General features: G+C 40.4%; 1 protein-coding gene across 1 annotated transcript in view; it reads right to left on the bottom strand.

The window, feature by feature from the left end:
• Positions 1 to 23,119, bottom strand: part of RBFOX1 (RNA binding fox-1 homolog 1) — a 1,011,377-nt gene that overhangs the window by 827,729 nt on the left and 160,529 nt on the right. The window lies entirely within an intron of this gene.

Here is a 23,119-nt window from a genome sequence, read left to right as displayed (position 1 = left end):
TGTTTCTGTCCTGCAGAGGAACAGTATCAGCTGTTTTATTTTAACCTCATCACCGAGCTACAGATTTTCACTACCCTCCTTAGGTTTTCAATGCATTCATAAACTACATAAATTTCAAAGATTTTCCCACAATAAACTACTACAGCTGAATTCTATTTGTGCCCATGGTTTCCTGGAGGTTGAGTTATTGCTTTTTTCCTAATTTCATGTCTTTCAACAACATGGCTTAAGATGGTCCTGTAAAGGTGTTTTTCATTTATTTCAACAGTCTGATTCCTACAGCATCTGGTTTGATTTTCCACTAAAGCCCTTTACAGGGGGCATAAATGCTTTATAATTAAAGTTAATAAAGGTAAACAATTGTGAAATTAGAAATGGAAGAGGAGAACACTTAGACACAGAAAGGACAGAAAAATACCAACAAAAATATTACACCCCAAATTTAAATGGCTCCACAAATTCATCCATCCACTATGTGGTCACTGTTATGGCCATCTCTCACAACTGCAACTCAGAGAAATTTTGTCTCAACAAACTTAGGTTACAGATTCTTCTCTGTGCTAAAGAAATCAATCCCATACATCTTTTATAGCTTCCTGAAATGTATATATTTATGTCTGATTTGTCTTGGTCTTCAGGTTTATATTGTATAGCAAATTGTAGCACAATAAAATGCATTGATTTTATTTATACAATTTATGTACAGTGGGATAAGAAAAAAAAAGTACATAATTTACAAATTTGTTCAGGCAGAAGGTTCAAAAACAAAGATGCAAACACAGAAAAATATTTCTACCAGTCTGCACTACTTAATTTAGAAGTTTCTATGAGAAATAACATTCATGGGCCAAGTGGAAGTAGCATTTATGTGCAGTATTATAAGGCAGTCACTTTAAATCCTGTATTTCCACACTCATTAAACCTCTGCTCAGAGGAGTCCTGCTGATAAAATATGACTTGGTTCTTTTAGAGCAATATCATTACTTGATGATTTTGAAAGAACCTTATTTTTCAAAGGGAGAGGGGAGGTGAGATGCATTCCCTGGGATTGCACAAGGCAGCTCAGAGGAGCCAGGCCCAGATCCTCTGGGCTTGTTTAGTGTGGGAAAGGGCAATGAGCACACCCAGGTGTGACAGAAATACTCAATTACACAGGGACAATCCTGATGTGCAATTTTCACATCACTTACTGGAGGGAAAAAAACCAAAAAACAAAAAAACAGAAACAACTTTGATGCCTATCTTGAGAATTATTTATGTCTTAGCAGCCCAGTTGGTCACCAGGAGTCATCATGACATCCTTGTACTCCTCTGGACTCTTTCAAAAGTAGAAATTTAATTTCACTTTCCAGTACTTTCCAAAAGTAATGAAACTCCTGCTTTTCCTACTGCCATTAATTTCACAGGACCTAGCAGATAGAAGCTCAGTGGGCTCTACACCATTCCTGAAATTCAAGTAGGATAATCCCCAGAGCTCTCAGCAGTCATGCTAAACCAAGAACATGCACAGAAAAGTAACATTTCCTATTTTTGTGTACCAAAACCTGTTGCTGCTGGTGTAATTTGTATTTATGCTACTTTATCACATGGTGCTGACAGGGCTGCAATAGCCCAGCTCAGCACTGCTTTGCTATTTCATTTTTGAGAAATTATTTCCAAGAGATTTGGTGCCTTATTATGGCTTCATTAGAGAGGAACAAAGACATGTAACTGTCTAACAGCCTGTGGGGCTTTCATGGAATGGAGATTGCTGGGATAGAAATGCTTGAAAGTGGTCCTAAAATGGCCAGATTCAGCCCCAAATTCCCTTTATGGAGAATAAACTCAGGGTATGTTTTCCATTATTTCCATCCTATAGGAATAATGCAAACCAGGTGCAACAGAAGCAAGAGTTCTGACTTGGATTAATAAAGTTATAAATCAAAGTTTAAACTAAATACCCATTCCCATCTAAATGCTGTTCAATTCTAGTGCTTTTTGAAGTGTAATTCTTCTCATTTGTGCTTTTTTTTTCCCTTTTTTTTTTGCCCATGGAACCTCTATTTTCCAGTGAGAGCGGGAAATGCAGGATGGTGTTTGTGCAGCTTGGTGCACCTGAGTTCAGCCAGGTGAGATAGGATTCCTCTGTGTGCAGGTGCATTTTTCCTGGGGAGCACTCATGGTATGATTCATGGTATGATTTCCATGTGTATCTAAATGCTGAGAATTGCAAATAGCTGCCCTTCTACATGGATATACTGATGTCCTTACACCAGTCCTTCTAATAATTGCTGCCTGGGCCAATAAACAGTGTACTGTTCATAAATAACTGTTGGAATCCAAAATGCAAGGAACGCTCAGAACTTTGGGCCTGTAAGCCAAAGCTTGGAATTAAACACAGGATTTGATCTGAGACCTTGGAAAAGGCTTCCAAACTTAGGTGCTAGAAGCGAGAATGTGGATTTATAGTTTAAAGTTTTACATAACATAAACTTTAAGCTTAACATAAACATAAGCTTAACGTAAAGATTTATGTTAAGCTAAGTGGAGGAAAGTTTAGAGTTTTAGAGTTTAAGATATAGGAAAAAATAAAAGTAGTTGCAGAGGTAAACACGGAGTTTAGAATGCAGTACTGTAGGTTTGTGTGTCACAACATGATTGGCTAAGAAAGCTTACACTGTAGCATGAGCCCATAAGATGAAATAGTTAAGATTTGGGTAAAAAACATAAATATCCTTGATAGCAGTGTTTTATTGGTCAATAACTCCTTAAAAGGTTTTGGAAATCAGGCGACCCCAGCTTTAGGGAAGAAATGATGATGTCTGGTTCCAGATCAGAAGGCTGAAGGCTCTGCTTTATTAAAACTATACTATATTACATTAACATACAATTTAAAGAGATACTATACTATTCTACATGTTTACTTCTTACTTACTTACCTAACTGACTAAAACTCGTGACTCTGCTGAGAGCCCGAGCCACAGCTGGATCCCACTGGTCACTGACCCCAAACAACCTTCACCAGAATCCAGCCCAGCAATCCCTGCAGGTGAACAATCTCCACACCACATTCCACATGGGGAAAACAAAGGAGCAGAGAGAAAGATTGTTTTCTCTTCTTCTCTCTGTGCTTCTCCTGAGAGACAGAATGATGTCTGTCTGGCCAGAGAATGTGAATGCCACAAAAAGGTCTTGTAACTAAGGGTCTTGTGACCTTCTGAACCGTGCTGTAATGATGTGAACCAAATTCACTCTTCCTACCTATGTGGAAGATAAGAAAATAAACTACATCATCAAAAACAATTCAGAAGCCCTGTCTCAAATCCCTTTCAACATTCCCCACAAGTGAATTATTACAAATAACATTTTAGGGAACTGAACTTGATTTGCAAAGCCAACAACAATGAGGTGTTGATGCCCTGAATCCTTCCTATCAATCCACACCCTACTCCTTCCCAGCTAGGCTGTATGACCAACAGTCACTGTACCCTCCTTTTTACACAAAACTGCTTTCATTGCCTCATTTTTGGGGTGAAATCAGCAGTGGAGCTGCCTCTGCAGCAGCCTCTCTGAAGGTGATACAGCTGGGGGTGTTTGGCCAGGCTCTCACAAATATAGATAAGAATTCCTCTGACTGTTGAGGTGAACCTCTTGTCTCTTTAGGCTCCAGAAAGTAACAGATGCCAGTCAAGTCCAACATTCAGAATTACTGGAAACTTCTGATCCTTCTAAACCATTCTTGCATGAGCAGTATTAAACATGAACCCTTCCCAAGCATGTTCCAGCACAGAACTGTGGGGCTCAAACAGCAACAGCAGCAGGAAGCTCCAATGTCCTGGTTATCTGTAACATCTGTGCAGGAAGAAGATCAAAGCCATATATGAAATGGCAGTTTTTAAAAGACACTGAAGGAGGCTGAGCCATAACAGTCTAGAAGAGGAGTTCATTGCACTTACATGTGCACTTACAAGGTTTATGAGTCTCTAGGCCTGAGTGAATGAGCCAACACTAAATAAAAGGAAGCAGTCAGAAAGCTGTCATTATGATCTACTACAAATTTCAACCTCATTTAGATTTACCCACTCCTCATACCTCAATTCAATTCAAAAGAGTCAAAATCCTTCTATAACCTTGTCTTCTGTAATGGAATACAATCAACATGCAGGATTTAACTGAGGGGAAAAGGGAACAAGACTGAACATGCTATAAGGATATAGAAAATATGTGTTTCTGGTGATACTTTTATACATATAGTTACAAGAGAATAAAGGTCATTTTGCAATAAGAAACAAAAAAATACTATTAACTGTAGCAACATCTGCTACAGGGGCAGGCACAACAATGTTTGGCCATAGTTAGAGAAGGGCTGAATTATATCCAAGATTTAAGTCCTGATTCCACATAATTAACATGAAAGACTTTCTACTGTACAGGTGTTTAAAGTATCAATCTTGCTTTAATGAACAGGTAGAGTCTACCCAAAGAATATCCTTGGGCTGAAAATACGCTTTGATTTTCTTTTTTTCTTATTCACATTTTAAAGCATTTTAAAGTACAACTGTTTAAGTTGCACATTGAAGTGATCAAGTGGTATTGTAAAAAGGGCATCTTGATGCAATTGCATTGAATCAGCTCTTCAGGAGCTGGCCCTGCCCTCCCACCAGGGATGGGCTCACATTTGGGTCTGCAAATGAAGGGTCTGAGCTCTCTGTGTCTCCCTTCTCTCTCAGTCTGGCTTTTCCAGCAGGGCTGTGCAGACCCCAGTGCTAGTCAGGGACTACAAACCAGCCACAGGAAAGCTGTGCAAACAAGCCAGAGCAAGAGAAAGCTTTTCTGCTTGCCTTGGCCAGGAGTAAATGATGAGTACTCAGCTATGTTATGTACCAAACCCCAGCGGGCTACTGACACCCCAAACTATGACAGAACAAAAAATCCTTAGCTGGAGGCAGAAATCACTGTACATGTGACAGAATGAGAGGCCCTACTAACAGGCATTAAAAAATTAAGTATCTAAGACAGTACATTGGCAGCAGCCATTTACTTTATCTGTACATTTGGGAGCACATTGAGGAGCAGCTTTTCAATCTGAAGGATCAAATCTGACACAATTCATCAGACAATAACAGTGAAATCAAAAAGACAGTAACTGGAAAATGCAATCCTCCCCTGAAATTCTCCTCAGCTCACCATCTGCTTCCATTCTATTACATCCCACTGGGGACTCACTGTCTTGCAACATCTCCTCTGGGTGGAATTGCCACAGATGTAGCAGGCAGGGCTGATAGCTCTGCTGCAGGACCCCAGCCAGGCTTTGGGGGACACAAAAGGCAGCCTGCACCTTCCCCAGGCAAAGGGACACACGTGGAACCCAAACCCAACATGTCACAGCAGAGCTCGCAGAAAGCAGCCAGGTTTTCCTGGAGTGAAAGCAGCAGGATTGAGCAACACAATGGCAAATTTACAAGCATTTAACTGCAGAGGTTATTTCCTCAGAATGCCCTCAAACACAAGCAGTGCCTGCAGTTGTCAGAACTGTTTTGCTGACACAGAAATGCATTGTTGGTGCCTAAGACGTGTATGGAACCTCTGTGACAGGAATTTCTTTGAAGGAAAGTGTTTCGAGCCATCTGGGAAGAATAGCAGCCAAGCAGTGATGACTGAAATGCTATTTTCAGTCTTCCACAACTCCACTAGACTAAAATGGTGGAAATTCTATTTTAAAAGATATATAATCTCTACAGCATATCGAGAACAGGGAATGCTGAGATCTATCAATTAACCACCAGAGTCTAGGACATTGCTACCAACCCAAATGCATTATCAAAGGTTATTCCTTATATATTAACTTACCCCTACCTGTACTTATTGTTGTGTGATGTATGCCATACACCTCATGGCTCTGAGAGCTTGGGGGGAAAAAGAATCTGTGTTTTCCTGTTAATTTGTACTTGGTTCTCTACAATTCAAAGTGCATGTTCTTTGAACAGGATGTGTAAGTGACCATTTCTGCTCCCAAAGAGAGTCTCAGCAGCAGCACAGGAACAAAGAGGAATCTGTTTAACTCATTCATCTGAGTTTCAACTGCAGCTGAGTTCAGTGTGGCAGAAACAGAATCCTGAATTCCCCAACCATCTTAGGGCACTTGAATCGAGCTCAGCTGTGAGCAGGAAATCTGAATCAGGCTCAGGTGAAGAACAGAAAGTCTTTATAAATAAGTCTTCCTGTTATTTGGGGTACTCAATGTTTATTCCAATAACTATCAGACAAGCTGTCCTACCCAGAAACAGACATGTTGGCCTGGTGTGGGTGAGCTCCTTTGCCCTCCAACCCCATTTTGCCAGAACTTATCCCCTCCTCAGCTCCAGCCCAGCCAGGTGTGGCCTCACCTTTCCCCACCCCAGCAGCCCCAGGGGTCAGGTCACATTGTTGAAGTCAAATCTGTGTGGAACAGTTTCTCCCATTAAGCCACAATCCTTTGGGAACTGAAAATTCCTGCTGGTGTTTATTCAGAGATTTATTCAGCACTGAGTAAAAGCTGCCTGCAATGGCTCTTCCCTGCTGAAACATGGAAGCACCACATATTAAGCAGGGTCTATGATAACCCTGCCCACCACATTGCTCCAAATCCTCCAATTTAGACAATGACATCTTTTAAATTCTATTAGGAGAACCATTACTTCATACCTTGCAAACAGCAAATAAAAAATTGTTTTCAGTAATCATGTATTATATACCACAAAGGAGTCTTCAAGGAATTAACAAAAAATGAATTTACCTAAAATTTCCCATTTTTTTTTTTAAGCTCAGGTTTTTTTTTTACTATTACAAAGGTGAACTCTCATGATGACTTCAAAATATATTAATAAATTTCAAGCCAGGCAAAGGAAAGAGATTCATGTTACTATTCATATTTTAAGATATATTATGTGTTAAAATTCATTTGGTCTTTTACTGAAATGCCAGAACATCGAAATGCTGAAATGCTTGCACCTCATTTTTGCTAAAGGTCATGTTGATTTTTCATGATGAAAAGTTCATACCTTCCCACTTAGCAAAAATGGGAGATACAACAAAACCAAAATATATTTAATGAGAAACTTCTGATGTACTGAATTCACGTGGTCTCAGACTGGGTAAACTAAAGCAGAAAACAAACAGTTATTTACAACAGCTGGCAAGGATCTTAACAGGCAAGAAAACCAGGAAACTCCTGAAGCCTTTACAAATCCATTTGAAAACCCCTCCATCAGCTTCATTTCAGTTTCTTGAAGTCTGGAAGCCTCCAGGGATTTTGGACCCATTAAAAGCCTGTGACAATGCATCAGTTTAGACAGATTTGGAATGAACATAAATTCTTTTTTTTTTTCCCCATCATTTGTTCTACTCTAAGGTCTCTCTTTAATTTCTTACTGAGTGATGAACATACATCTATTGAGCCTCAATGTCTGATAGGATATTACCTTTCTTACTTTGCAATGCAAATGCAATAAAGCATTAGGAATGTTCTAAATAAACTCTTCTAAATACAAGAATGTTTGCTGTATCCGTTATTTTTCTGACAAATTCTTTTTGTGAAATTATTATTCCACTTGTGTAATGCAAAGCATGATTATATTAAATTAATTGGAAAACTATGTTTCGCATTTGCACATTTTCAGTATTTTATTTCCTTCACAAATGTTTGAAAACTGTGGTGCTTTGGGAAACCATTTAAGCACTGGAATGCCTCATGAACAGCAGCTCTCCCCATTCATATTCAGGAGCAGTTCTTTCAGGAGGACCATTACCAGAATGACTCACCTTGGTTTTAGAAAATCCATTTTAACCTAAGAACAAACTCACTGCTTGGAATTTCAAAACATCCTGGCACAACGGGGTTTTTATATATTTCAAATTCCAATACGCCGTGTTTCCCCTCTCTCCTCCCACTGCTGCTGTGCTGTAAATCAATTAAATGTTTGTCCCCCAGCACCAGCCCTTCTAACAGGTTTGATCAAGGCAATGGCCACTACCCTCAGGATGCTTGCTGTCTGCAGGGCCAGGAATAGGGAAAAATCTGGAATGTGGAATATCTGCAATGTCCAATACTGGCATCAGTGGGAGCCTGCCCAGAATGGATCCCAGCAGCACAAGCCCTTGGGAGGCAGTGTGAGTGTACCTGGAAACTGCAGCCCCGAGGGCAGGGAGGTGCCTGCATCCATCCTGGCGCTGCAGTTGTCAGGGGCTTGCCATGGAATTGTTTTTCAGCCTCCTTTATGATCATTCCAGCAGCAGAACGCTGGGAGCACCTCATTATGTAAATTGCTATGTTAATGAGCCCCACCTCTCCTGAGCAGGACTCCCAGTCAGGACAGCTCCCACCTGGGTTTTGGGACATTCTGGGACATTCTCTGTTCCACCAAAGGTAACAGCAGCACCGAAGGCACTGGGCTGTTATGGGATGTGATGCTGTTCTCCAGTCCCACTGCCCAGGTGTGCCACCCACAGATCCCCTGCTGGGCTTGCCAGTAGCTGCATTTTAATGAGCTGTTCATGCCACCAGAAAGGGTCCCGGAGGGGTGAGGGCTCAAGAGCTGCCATGATATCCAGTCAAGGCCAGGATCTCCAGATCAGTGCCTGTACCCACACCCACCATCCCAGGCCTTGATCCTACAAGAGACCCTTTTACAGTTTCTTTCCCACTTGCAATAATAAGAAAAACCAAGGCCATCACCTTCACTCATTTTCCCCCTGTAATTCAGCTTGGCTGCAATGCCCTTCCCGGTTAATAAAACTGAGAAGACTGGAGATGTGTTATGATTCCAGCCACATCATCTTATTGTCATCTCTTATCTTAGATTTAGATCATAAGCTTTATGAGGCAACGTCTGGGGTTTTGGGCTGATTTTATACAGTGGCTGGTGCACGGGCTTAATTCAACACTGTGGCTTGTAGGACTTGTCACTAGTGATAAAAACAACTGTATTAATGAGCATGCATTATCAATAATATCATTAGTGTTATTCTCTGATAAATGTCATCGTTTCAAAATCAATGTCAGGCAATTATTTTAAAATATACACTGGATGGATTATTTTCTAATAACCCTACAAATGTGTGTCTTGGTCAAACAAAGAGACGAATTTAGCTCCAGCTAAGCATGAAATACTCTGTAATGTTTTCATTATGAGGTTACATATGAGGCTGTTCATTAGACAGACTAAATAAGTAGACGATAAATAAAAATTGAAAGAAAGAAATGTTCAGGGCATCAGGATAAACTCAGCAGAGCTTCTAGTTTTTCTCTGATAACCAGGCTTTGCAGGCCTCCTGGATTCCTACAAGAAGACCACTGCTGCCCTTTGGCAGGGCAGGCCAGGCCCAACAGCTGGAGTTGTCCAAGCAGTCCCCAGGTCAGGGGGAGCTCCTGCCTCTTGTCCTCCCTGGCTCCGGGGTCAGGGTCTTCCCCACCAAGCCCAGCTTTGATTTGTGGCTTTAATGAAAACCACTTCATGGTTAATAATTTATTATTGTTCTCTCTTGGATTATTGGTTTAAGTGCAGTTAATTGATGACTAATGACAGGAAAGCTGGAATAAAAAACCTTGTCTCTTTTGTGCTGGCTGCACTCTTTCCATGGAAGCAAGCTGGGTTTGCCACCTATTTCTCCCAGCTAAGCAATGATCATTTTGAAAGAGCATTACCAGTGTTTCTGGGCTATATATAGACATACACGTGTAGCTGTGCATTAGGCACCATCAGTGAGCTTCTTCCTTCACTTATAATTTCTACCATGAAAGAAAAAGATGAGGATAATATATACAGAGCATTTAAGAGTATTTGTTTCCCCTGAATACACTCATTTTAGTGATATTCATCATCATTAGGCACAAGGTTTGCTTCCTTTCCTTTTTATTTTGGTGAAGAAAGCTTTCTCCTCAGCAGTATCTGCACTTGTACAGATTTGGATCCTCCCACTGGTGGAAGCTGTACTAGCTGGATTCAACGAGTGAATTGAAATTACAGAAATATGTACATAAATATTCATCTCTTTAGGCTGTTTTCACCTCCTTTCCCCTCGGAAAAAGGCTGAGTGCTGTAGTCAGTGGATTAAGGCACGCTGAGCAAGGATGGAAAGGAATCAGGTATCAACTTCCCAGTGACTAAAGCCATTGCAGTGACCTTGTCTTTCACAGGAAAGAGCAGGGGACACGTTAATGCTTCAATCAGCTGCTTCTTTGTGCCGTCCCAGGGACAGAATGTCTCCTGTGTGAATGAGGTGCATCGCTCTGGTGACGACGGCATTTTGCTTTCTCTGCTTTTACAGGAATTAGGAGCATAGAGAAGTGTCCTTCCTAGAAATTAAGCTATCTAACAACTTGGGGTTTTCTGTGTGATTTTTTTAAAAGGTGTAAAATAAGTGAAACCAAATATCCCTTTTTCCTTAACTAGCAACTCTTATTTCTGTATCTTGAGGAATAAGAAATATTACAGAGCTCATTCTCTCATTGCTATACCAGAAACAGGCACTTGCAGACTACTCAAAATAAGTAGGATAGAAAATTATTTTCATGTTTCTACATATAAAGAATTTGGGATTGAAGTTACATTTATTGACACTGAACACGACAGTGTCTCTAGAGGTCATTCTTACCAGTCAGTGAGAGCACTCTGAATCTAGAAGTTATTAAGTTATGTAAGAAAAAGCCCATTTTTGGCCAGCTCTGCAGTGAGAGCTCTGAAGTGGGCAGAGGGGATGAAGTGCAGCTGTAGGGCAGCCTCGAGCACCCCCTGTCACAAAGGACACACTCATGTCCTCTTTGTGTAGGAAGAGGGACAGGCTTCCCTTCCCTTTTCTTTGCAGCATTAAATCCATTTGTTACAGCTGTAGATTATCCTTTAGATACACACCTGCACCTGGACATTAAACCTGCCTTCATGGAATACCCAGTTCCAACAAGAAATCAAGTGCAGTGACTGCTGCAGTGTTCTTGGGTGGTTCTCTTTGAGAGTTGCTTTATATTGGCATAAAATATATCCATGACCTCAGAAAATTTCCTGAACACTGACTTGAAAATGAAAATTCCCATTACAAAAAAAAAAAAAAATCTTATCTGGTTCTTCTGAAAATAACTGATGCAGTGAGATTAAATGACTTCACCAAAGAAAGACAAGAGTCAGGTCACTCCCTTTAGACCCATAATATGTCAGATACACATTTCATTTTGTGCCATCACCTACAATGGTTCACAAGGACACATGACAAGGTAATTTAAGGAATGTGATTGAAAATTTTCATGGAGTAAGGAACCTCAACATGTTTTTAAAGTGCAGGAGGGTTAGATGCCTAACACATACCTTGATCTGGATTTCCCCTACAAGCAACTGAACAATTAGAGGACAAAAAAAAAAAAAAAAAAAAAAAAAAAAAAAAAAAAAAAAAATTAACAGCCATTCAGTGTCATTGTAGCCTGGAAATTAAAACGCCTTTGAAAATACAGACAGCTCAGGTGATCTTTCTGTACTGTGCCTCTTTTTTTGGTAGGAGGATATCCATTATTATCCAGCAACATTTTTCTCCCACAGGCTCTATCAGATTACACCCCTCCATCACTTTCTCTCTTCACTTAGTGATGGCTGGGTTTGGGCAAACGTCTGCAATAAACCAGCTCCTCTTTACAGAGCAAAGCAAACACCACATGGTAAATTTAACACAACCAATCATCTCCCCCTCCAAACGACTTCCATTGCATTTGCTCCTGATAGTAAGTGACAGCTGTGTTTAACGAGCTGGAAGAACAGGTCAATAAAACATATATAGAAATAAATATATATATACATATATATGCATGTTGCTGAAGTGTCTATTCCATATATGCAGACATTAAGGCAGCTCATGGTGTTTTACCCTCCTGCAGGATTTTATCATAATGACAGAGCACCACAGGTTCCATCAAACAAGATTAAAGATTATTTCCTCACACAATACTGCCAGTAATTCCTGAGTATTTAAAATGTATTTTTCAGACCTGTAGATTGGTTCAGATGATAGAGACCACACCAAGGATGTCCTTGCCTGGCTCTGTGGAGTTCATTACTGAAACACGAGCCCTTTGCCTGTTCCAATACTGTTTTCCTGCTACTCCCCCAGAAAGAGTTATCTCTTGGAATCAGCTGCTCTGCACATTTTACTAAGGCAAATAAGCATTACAAATTTACAAACCTAGAGGGCTGAGAAGCTGCTCAACCCAAACAGTTTTGAGAGCTATTCCTAGGGAGCACTGTAGCCTTTTCCTACTGTGGAAAACCCAAGGTATTCCTACACAGTTGCTGTTGGTGGCAGAACCCACCACCAAGGATTTGCCTGACAACCACCAGCACTTCCAAGACCCAAATTCCTCTCTGGATCTCTGGATGTTTATTCTCAGATCTTCTCTTAGCCCCAGAAATTGAGGCTTTCTTAAATCAATGTACTCAAGGAAAAAAAAAAAAAAAAAAAAAAAAAGTGCTTAAAGAGCATTTGAACATCATCAGCCCAACCAAGAATATTCTCCAAACTGAGAGGATGTGAAATGCTCTCAACCAAGAATAATCCAGGAGCACACCACACCTCAGACCAACAGCTCAGAGTTTCCAATTGCACACTTAGAAAGAATCCTGGCAATAAAGTGCCTAAATAACTACAGCAGGATAATGATCCTCAGAGCAGTGTGGAGGCATCTGGGACTGTGACTTGAAAGAATCAAACTTCTTGGCTCTATTCTTTCATGTTCACACACAGGCCTGAAAAAGCTGAGTCGATCCTTTCAAAAGTGAAGTTAATGAATTAAAGTGTAACACTGAAGAATTTATTAAGCATTAAGGAGAGGATCAGAGCAAATGATCCAAATGCTGTCTCTGTGAGAGTAAAGGGAATGGCTAATTGGCTGTGGCTTTGCACCCTAACACACAGAACCAACCAGTACACCCTAGGTTTGCTTTCAGATCAAAACCACGCTGAAATGTTAATAAGGAAATAAAAATTGTCACATGCCGAATGAAATGAGTGAGTCTGTCACCTAACAGAGACCACCATTAGATTCCAGAGCAAGAGGAGAATCTTGGCACCACATTAGGTACAGCATGATGCTCCAGATGAAGAATATGCAGGCTTTTAATATCTTCATAGGGTAAGTATTCCCAAAAAAGCTCAAAGGGTGCAGGCAGTACATCAGCAGTCACCTACTCCAACCCTCAGCGTTATTAGAGAAATTAAATTAATAATTACTTACAAATGGAGTCAATTCTACCAGAACTGGGGGTTCACCCAAAGTTTGGACACAGGCTGCAGGAGGAAAAGCCAGGGGAATGGCCTGCCTTACCAACCCCAGAGCACAGTGAGACACAAAACACAACAGCTCTGGTCTCACCCTCCCAGCTCTGCCTCAGACTTACCACAAGAAATTGAAAATTCTTCTTAACTCCTTTCTGCAAAAGAGAAAAATCTACCAGATACGGGTTTAAATGCAATTGTTTGTGAGGAACGTGAGGACCCAGACACAGCAGTTTCAAGGGAAAGGAACAGCTCTCAATTTACCTTGCAGCCCGTCATGGTCCCGGGCTGCTGAGGCAGAAACTTCTGCACCCCAGCATCTCTGTGGAGCCACTGTGGCAAGAGACAGTGGTGCTTGTTTATTCACACCTGGATGGGGAGCAGTGGGGGTGTGGGAGGGAGGGAAATCCCCCCTGCCACCCCTGAGCCCCTGAGCTTGTGTCTCCAAACCTCCCAGCATTGTCTGGCACCCTCAATGCTGATGAGGCACGGGACATTAATGAAGTGGTAAACACAGTCCAAAGAGCAAAACTATTTTAGGTTAATTCCACTTTTGTTCTATAAACTGGCCAGGTTAAGACAGCTCAAACAACCCTCTTGAATACTGAGCAGCTGCCAATGAGATTTCAACAGAAACTGAGCAGATTTCCATTGCTCTCAGAGAAACAGTGGGGAGCTGAGCAATCTGAAAACCAGTTTCTTACCAAGAAAAATGAGATGATTTTCCTCTCTTATGAAATCTCTTCAGGTGGACTACAGACAGTTCATCCAGATGCACTATGAATTTCTTGTATGTGTTATGTTTGCATGTGGAACTTGATTCTTGAGCTCAGAATTGCTTTGAAGCTGCCACAAGGACTCTGTAATTTTGTTTTAACAGATTTTATTTTTTTATATTCTATATCCCAGTGAAAGTCAGTTGGATCAGTCTGGGTTCTATTGCCAATGAAAATTTTCAAACTTCACTTAGAATGAGATGAGAAAGTCACATGCTGGTGTCATTTGTTGTTTTACTTGCCACAGCTGTAACAACTGTGTGTCTCTTAATTTGATTCTACAGTACTTGAGAAGGCTCAATGCTGAACAATTACAATTTCAACTTATATCTCAGCAAAAGTCAGACCAGGGACTCTCTATTTGCAATGCCATGTAGCACCTACACAGAATTTTCAAGTGTATCTTGAGCCACTTCTCCAGCAGGAATGCAATTTAATCACAGTTATGGCTCTGATTTCTGGTCTTAGCTCTGACCAAGGCACTGTGATGCTGTGTAAAGTTCTTCTACCAAATACCTGAACTCTGTAGGAGCCAGGGCCCCTTCCTGGTGTCCTTCATGGGTATAAAATCTATTCCATTTAATGCTCTTTTGCAGAATTTGGTGCATCCCATGGCACCAGTATATTATATAATATTGGTGATATTGGGGAGATAACAGAACTGCCAGACAACAAGCATTTTTAATTATCTAAATAATTTTTTTTTTTTTTTTACAATCAGATAGTAATTCTTGGTAAATTGCAAAAGTGAGATTTATCATGCTAAAGGATGAAATGAAAGTATTTGATACAGAATATTAAACTACCAAATAAATTAACTAGCCAGTTTTCATGAAATAGCAGGGAGGATTATGATGTAAAGACCAGCTGAAGTCCTATTCAGGCCTTATTAATGCAAGGAATTTTCTCAATAGCATTCTGAATTGCAAGCTCAAGCCTTGATAGCTCAGTCATCATTCACAAAGCTTTAAAATTTTCTTCATCATTCACAAAGCTTTAAAAATCAAAAGTAGGCAAACCCCACAGTTTTCTAGTGAATATAGACATATAAATCAGTGGTTGCTGTGTTATTCAGCCAATGTTTCCCCTGAAAGGAATGACAAAGAATGCTTTGCCATTCTACTTCAGAACAAAGAGAGCAACAGCTAAAAATTAAAATCCCATTTATTGCAGCATTCTAGAAATTATTTAAAACAATCCACATACCAACAAAACTGTGATTTCAGAGTAGAATTTCATAACATATTCAGTTTATTCAATGTAGGGAAAGTACAAATATTGCATTGTAGCCCCAGCTTGCCAATGGACCTCAGTTCTGCAGCATGAAATTTGAACACTGGTGCAGCCAGAGCTGTGTACTTGAACAAGTATTTAACTGCTTTCCTCAGTGACTTGTAATGCATGGCTATCACAGACAGAATAAAATCTGCCTGATTAAGAAAACTCTGGAGGGAATCTCAAAATTAGTCTCCTAATGACTCTTATAATTTTAAAAATGAAATTAAAAAGTTAAAGAAATTATAAAAAATGAACCACCTTACAATGTGTTCTTTTACTGGGTCTTTGATTAAATGAAATCTGAGAAGGGATGACCCATGAATAATTGTCAGTTCATTTTAAAACCTCTGCTCTTTCCATCTTGCTATTCAGTCTCCTTGAACTTCCAAAGTGTTTAATTAAAAAAAAATGATTGGACCAAATCTTTAAAATTGTTCTATAGACCTTGAATGATGAAACAGAGTAAGTTACCAGGCTACCTTATTCCACTAGCAAAAGAGTAGAAAAATAACCATTCAAACATTTCTATTTTCTTTCAAATAAAGCCCTCTCTGCTGGGGATCAGCACCATCCTCTGCTGGAGCCAGCTGCAGTTCTGCTTGGCAGGGAGCAAATTCTGATTGCCACGAATGCATTTGTTGTACCAAAACATTTGATGACTTAGTTTTACCCATTTCTCTACTCTGCCAGAGTGAATAGAACTGGTTTCACCACTGCTCAGGGTGTGACAAGGTGGTGACAAGGCGGGGTTTTGTTGGGATTTAGAGGTGTTTCCAACCTAAATGTTTCCGTGATCAGCCAGAAACTGTCTCACACTACACTCAGTGTCCACTGACAGCAAGAAAAATGGTTTCCCACGTTGTGTGCCCTGGGATCCATCCAGCAAGGCACAGCTGGAGGGTTCCTGTCCTTGCTCAGCCCCATGGCACCAGGCACAAGGCTCAGAGCTCATTTCCCAGTAACATTTCTGACTAAGCCAGCTCTGGGAGTGCCTTTCTGCAGCACGAGTGCAAAGAAACAATGCTAGCTGAGGAAGATGGTGTTGCCACTCTAATAGCACATTGATAATAATCTCTAGTTATTAATATTTCCCATTTTAGGGAATTGGGACTTACATTTGACTTAGGAGCTCTGGAATTCAGTGGCTATAGAGAATGAGAAATGCCAGGTTACCAGGACAGCTGAAGCTCTAGATCATACTGTGCTAAATTGCTTGGGCATGTCCTTAAGTGCATGAATTACCCATTAAAATCAACTGCTTTTATAAAATACCTTAAAAACCCCAACTTGTGCAATCTTCCCAGAGCTCGAGGATGGCCAGCTCTAATCAACGTCACTGCAGAGCCCAAGCTGGATTGTTTATTTAAATATTCCAACTATTTCACTTTCAGATAGCAGTACATGGTGTTTTGTTTTTTTTCTTTGTTTACCACTTCTCTTTCTGATTCGGGGTTTTAAAACCAGTAAAACTGAATACATTATCTACACTGGAGAATCTCTTTTGTTATCTCCCTCTCTCCCCACTCTGAGCGAATGTTAATTCTGCTGCCAGGTCAGCTCTGGTGATCTGATGCCTACTCCCAAATCTCTCTCTATCTCCTGATAATAATTTTTTAAACAATAGAGATAAAACCAATCATAACACATTTTTATAAGTGCCCAGAAAAAAAGCCCATATTTAAATTGCTGCACTGACTTGAAAGTTCAAGGAAGCAGAAAGAAGATGATTATGCTCCTTTATTTTCAGATTTTGATATCCTGGCAGGCACACTCTGACACTGCAAACATGCTCTGCCTTATAATGCTACACTTACTGATGAAATTTAAGGACATTTTTAAAGTTATAGAAGGAGATTTATTGACAAGAAACTCAAAACACTTTCTTTGTAGACTTTATTTTATTGCTAAGTTTAATTAATGTTTCCTTCAACCTTGATCTAGATAATTCTGTCCCTTGGGAGGAGGATGAGGGGAAATCGTTCAGCAAAAAAAAAAAAAAAAAATCTACAGCTCTGAAAAATAAACTTTTAATTAAGTCCAAGAAAACCCAACCAATCACAAAATCTAAACTCAAGACAGAGATAAAATGGAGTCATTTGCATTTTCTCGAGTAACTTCAAACTATCTGCAATCAATGCACAGGGTGTCCGAATTCCAAATTTCTTCAAACGAGGCAAAAGTGCTCAGCACTAAACCCAACAGTGAATTTTAGCTAACACCTAAATGTCTGTTCTTGTGAGAGCTAGATTCCAAAGCCTCCATCACTCCACACACGCATGGAAACACTTGCAGGTTTAGGTGATCAGGAGGTTTTCAGTCAGAAGCCCGTGGGCTCACAGAAATGCTAAGGAAGGCCACGCTCAGTGTCGGCACAGCTCGGTGGCACGGGGCAGCAGGAGGTGCCAAGGCAGCAGTGCCAGGGCAGGGCTAACATTTACTGATAATTCCTTGTTATTTGCAGCCTCAGGCCTTCCTCACATTTCAGTATCCTGACATTTAACTGACCTTGACAGATTTCTCTTGCATGAATTTGTCCAGTCTCATTTTTAATCTATGTAAACTTTATCAACCATAAAATCTGACAGGAAGAAATTCCATGGCTTAATTAGAGGTTGTGTTAATCAGCAGCTCCTTTTGTTTTGAAGCCACTGCAGCAGCAGCAGTTTCCTTTGGGGTGTCCTAACCCTTGCAAGGGAAGAGACAATGAACTCTCACGGTCCATTACTGCTCACACTTCCACTCAGGTGTTGCAGATCTTTGTCATAAACTCCCTCAGTCACCCTTTTCTAGGCTGGAGAGGTTTCTTTGTGATTCCCTCAAGTAGAAGCTCACACATCACGATGTTCACACAATGAACGGCTGTGGGAGTATTTGCCATCCTCATGTAGACTCCACACACATTGCAAGTTTAACTAAATTCAGCTTGAGGAGTAAAATTAAGCCTGAGATTGAAAAGCCCTTGAGAGAACCCGGTGTGGTTAAGGGGTGCCAGCACAGCTTTAGGCAGGGCAGGTTGTGCTCAGCAAACCTCCTGGAGCCCTTTGAAGATATTACTGCAGTGACAGGTCAGAGAAATCCTGTTCTCATCCCACAGGCAGTTTTCCCAAAAGCATTTGGAAAAAATCTGCATCAGAGATGAAGCTCTAGCCAGGAGTCCCAGGCCAGAGGTTAAAACAGGGCACAGGATCCAGGAGCAGCAGCAGAGCAGAGGGAAGGAGCAGGAATTTCACTGTACTTTTGCACAGCCTGGTCCCTCTCCGGGTGTGGCTCCCAGCCCTCCCTAGAACTCAGCATTTGTGGGACACCACAGACCTCAGGCACTGCAGAATCAGCAGAGAACAGCCTTTACAGGAAACTGCTGATTAATTTTATCTGATTGAAATTAGAGGAGCAAGGAGCAGGGTGAGCAAAGTGTAATTACTGTGGCAAAGCAAGCTCAGGGTACCTCCCTGAGTAGGGCTCAGCAAGGACACGAATAATGCATTTCTACCACTTCTGTAAGTCATTAAATATGTGTCAAAAACGTGTTTCAAGAATTTATCCACCCATTTCCAGTAGCCAGGTCTGAGGTCATGGCATGGCACTACTTTAGGTGTTGATTTGATAAACATTTCTTCTAAATGGCCTCAAAGCAGCCAGCAAAAATACTAAAAATACATCAGATTTTTTTTTTTTCTGATGTATCTTTATTGCTATCACCAGAATGTGTGAGAAATACATGTATTTTTCTCACACACTCTGGCATCCTAACATGAAGCTATCAAGGCAACCATACTTTTTTGTCTTTTTTGCACAAATGAGGAAAATCTAGCAGAATTACTTCGTTTATGGAACAGTCTGGGATTTTTGTTATGGCAAGATTGTGGCACATTACAGAAATATATGAGGTCTTAATGTACCATCCTCAAAGCACTTGGATACTGATAGGCAGCAATGGAGAGATAATTACAACTTTTAGGAGAAGGAACAAAGAAATATTCCCCTACTGAGTAGTATAAATTCAAGGCTAATAAGTAGTTATTAGTATCACACAAGTAGAACTGTGTAAATTATGCAGAAAAAGTATTTACAGATCCATTTCAGTTTCCAAGTGAATTACTTTCAGCCATGTGCTGGATGCTCACTTTCATAAAAAATTAAAGCTGTTGTGTTTTGCTACAGAAACACAGCTCATGAAGAGGAAGTTTTTAAGTTTCATTAGATAGTGATGTTATTGAAAACAGGTTTTGAATCTTCACCAAATATATTCACATAGGTGCTTGTGTACCCAACCAATTAAGGTCTGGAAGTCCATGCAGTGCAGCATTCTAAATCATTCATTGCAAGAATCAAGCTCAAAGTTCCAATCTGTACAATAAAGTTTACAGAAAACATTTCTCAGAAACATCTGAATAATTAATACACAGCTGAGAGAATCTCAAGCCATTCTGCAAGTGGAAAAAAAATTATTTCCTATGAATTATTCATTTAGCTCTGCATACAACTCTTTTCCTTAACCCTGGAGGATTTACTCTTTTTAGGTGATTATCTGCCACAGTGGCTCTGTTACACTGAAGCTTAAGTGATGCTGTGTTTGTGACTCTCCACTGGCTCCTGGGGTAGCTGCACCACAGCAGCCAAGCACTTAAAACCACAAAAGCAGAGTGGAGGAGGCAGATGTTTGGGCTATTCTATTCCACGACAAGCAACCTGGCTGCCATTAGCTGGGAGAAGATGAGCTGCACCTCCACCCTCCTGCTGGAAAGGTGCTGGCTCTGAGACACACTCCAAGGTGAGAGTTCATTTTGGCAGTACCAAGGGCCTTGTTTGCCCTTCAGAGCACTTCTCTGTAGGGTGGAAATAAATATTGCAAACCCTCTAGGAACTGCAAACATTGCAAACCCTCTAGGAACACTCTTATGTTCATTCCTCTCTATTTTTTTTTTAAGTTTGCTGGGCAGCACAGGAATCCTACCCTGTAATACCTGTTGTTCCCTATTGACACAGATCAGCATTCCCCAGTTTTAAAACAAAAAAACCCAGATGACACAATAAAAATTTGTTCAGTGGTGCAGCAGAAACCAATTATAGCCCAAAAACATGAAGATTGAAAAGGAACAACTTGTGACTATTTGTTCTGGCTGTTTTCAGAACACAACTGAACTGTATTGGCATGTTCCAATTGTGGCTCTTTTTTTCCACAGCCCACCTTTCCCCTCCTTCCCTTTGCTTTAAATGAATGGCTGCTTTATCATCAGATGGAGATGCAACTCTCTCCAGAAAGCCAGGGAAGAAAGAGATACTGGAATCTCTGCTGAATGTAGAGAAGTAACAAAACAATGGTATAAAAGCATCCGTGAAGTGCATACATCAAAGTCAAAGGAAATCTTTGTATTCTGCTGGTAATGCTTACAAGGTAAAGTGGCATGCAGATTTCTTATTTAATAAATTCCCACAGAAAATTAGTTTTTCACAGTGGGAAGAATTTCAAGGCTTGCTGCGATGAACAGGCAGGATCTAATCACTGCTCAGGCTTTGTAGATACACCAGGGTTTGCAGATATTTCAATGATCCAATTATTCTGTTGAGGCACAATCACCTTACCTGCATACTAATCAAGTCATATGCCAACATGAAACAACTCTGCCTTTTCTGGAAGCTCTAGACATGTAGGGCTCCCTGGTTGACCTTCTGCCAATTACATTCATTTCAATTCTATTAGCTCATCTTTTGCCCAAAGGTGACATATGCACAAATCTATAGGGAAAATTGCCCGAATCAACTTTGCACTGCACAGGATGCAGGATGGTTGCTCAGCAATGTGAATAGGAGGCATTAGACTCTAAAGCTGGATGCAATTGGACACTAGCAATGAATTTTTCACTTGTAAAACCTCTTCAGAAACTGTACAGTTACATTCCATAAAAATGACAGGATTCTGTTTATTAGAGGAAACAAAATCAATTACTCAGTTTTATACCCTGTGAATACCAGCTCAGAATGAGGATGAACAGAGCTCGGATCAGTATTTAGAGTCACTGTTGGGGTTCCCTTTTGGGGGGCTTCCCTCCCACCTGATGTTCTATTCTAATTCTTTGTGACTGTGGATTGAGATATTGGTAAACTGACTGAATTTGTCGCCAGGAGAATTTTGGAGCATAGCAAGCAGAGATATTTTTAATATTACATTTTCCACCTATGTTTTGTTACAAAAATGCTTGTTATCTAGACTTTCTAATACCAACCTTCTCTTCAAAATAACAATGGAATTCTTTTAAATATTTATCGGTATCTATTCCAGAGAGTTATATCAATTTCTAAAAGTCACCAACATTTTGTCAGAACATTTCTGATGCTCAAAGACCAGGGAAAGGAAGCAAAAGCCACAGCATTTTCCAGGCCTAACAGCAGTGGCACTAGCTGTTCTTTAGTTTATAGACAACTGCGATGGTTTTTACATCAAGTGCCTGCTCTGTCAGGAAATCTGTGCTGCTTAAGTGAAAGGAGAATTCCAGAGGGCTTGCAGAAGATCCAAAGGTCAAACCATAAACCACCCATGGTGTCAAACCATTAACCCTGGAGCTCATCATCAACTACGGGACAGCAACAGCAGCAGAGATGCTGTGGGGCAAACCCCCAGCAAACCCCAGCCAAGGGTGAAATGCTGCCCGTGATTAACAGGACTGATCATTGAGCCTTTCCAGAAATCCCTCTGCTTTCCCTTTCCTGCCTCTTTTCAATTGCCATTAGCATTTTAACCTGCCCTGAAGACAGGGGCAGGTGGACAGGTCAGTGGTGACTCTCAAAGCTCCATGGCAGGAGCTGCTCTTGTTCCTCTGCCACCCCTCACTTCTGGCACCTTGAATGTGGCACCTTTTTTTTTTTTTTTTTAAATTACCCCTGCACAGCCTCACCTGCAGCACCAGGCCAGGCAGCAGCTGTAATTACTGCATCAGGAGTTGGTTTAAATACTCCAAGGCGCTCTTGAGGAGAACTCAGCTCCATTAAATGAGAGGGATAAAAGGCAGATGGTTTTCTGTTTTCTTTCTATTTCATTTTTCATACAAGAAGCTTGTTCAAGGTAGTAAGGGAAAACACCTCCTCAAGAACAATACTGAGGTGAATTTCCATTGCTTTTTTTGTCCTGTAAGCTTCTTATAAGGAAAAAAAAATCAAATAGATTCTCTGGAAGAATTGACTTTGTAGAATAATAACACAGAAGGAACACAGGAGGAGGACAGATGGATAAGATGCACATACTCCTAACAAAAAGATGAATTGTTTATTTATTTTTCAAGGCCATTTGTAACATGTGAGTGTTCCCAGGAAAAGCTTTTGAAAAGAGAATGGAAAGGGCTCACAACTGAGGAAAAATGCTCAAGTACTGCATATTTTACAATCATAAATGTCTTTTCAGAAAATAAAACTGTCTGAAAAAACCTATTTGTTTTTGCAGCTGCAGATAATTGCTTAATTAAATAAATAAAAGCAGGTATAGCTCTGCCATCTCCCCACAGAACTGACATGACAGCAAAGGAAATCCAGTAATTACAGAACTCAAGCAATTCCTAAATTTATAAGAATTATTAAAGAAAGAAAAAAAATTGTCTGTCACCTGTGTCAATTTCCCTGATAAATCCCAACAGTTGTAGCTGTGCTGGCTTTGATCTGAAGACCAGCTGAATTCAGCTCATTCTGAAAGTATCAGGCCTCTGTCAGAATTATCTATGCAAATCTGGGTGACGAGAGGCTGAGAGAAGGCAATCACTTTTATACATTTTGTCACTTTGTCTGAATGACCTCTTCTTTAAAATATC

The sequence above is a fragment of the Vidua macroura genome, chromosome 16, assembly GCF_024509145.1.
Source record: "Vidua macroura isolate BioBank_ID:100142 chromosome 16, ASM2450914v1, whole genome shotgun sequence".
Taxonomy (NCBI): Eukaryota; Metazoa; Chordata; class Aves; order Passeriformes; family Viduidae; genus Vidua; species Vidua macroura.
The sequence above is the reverse complement of the archived record's forward strand: the minus strand, read 5'-3'. Positions and strand labels throughout refer to the sequence as shown.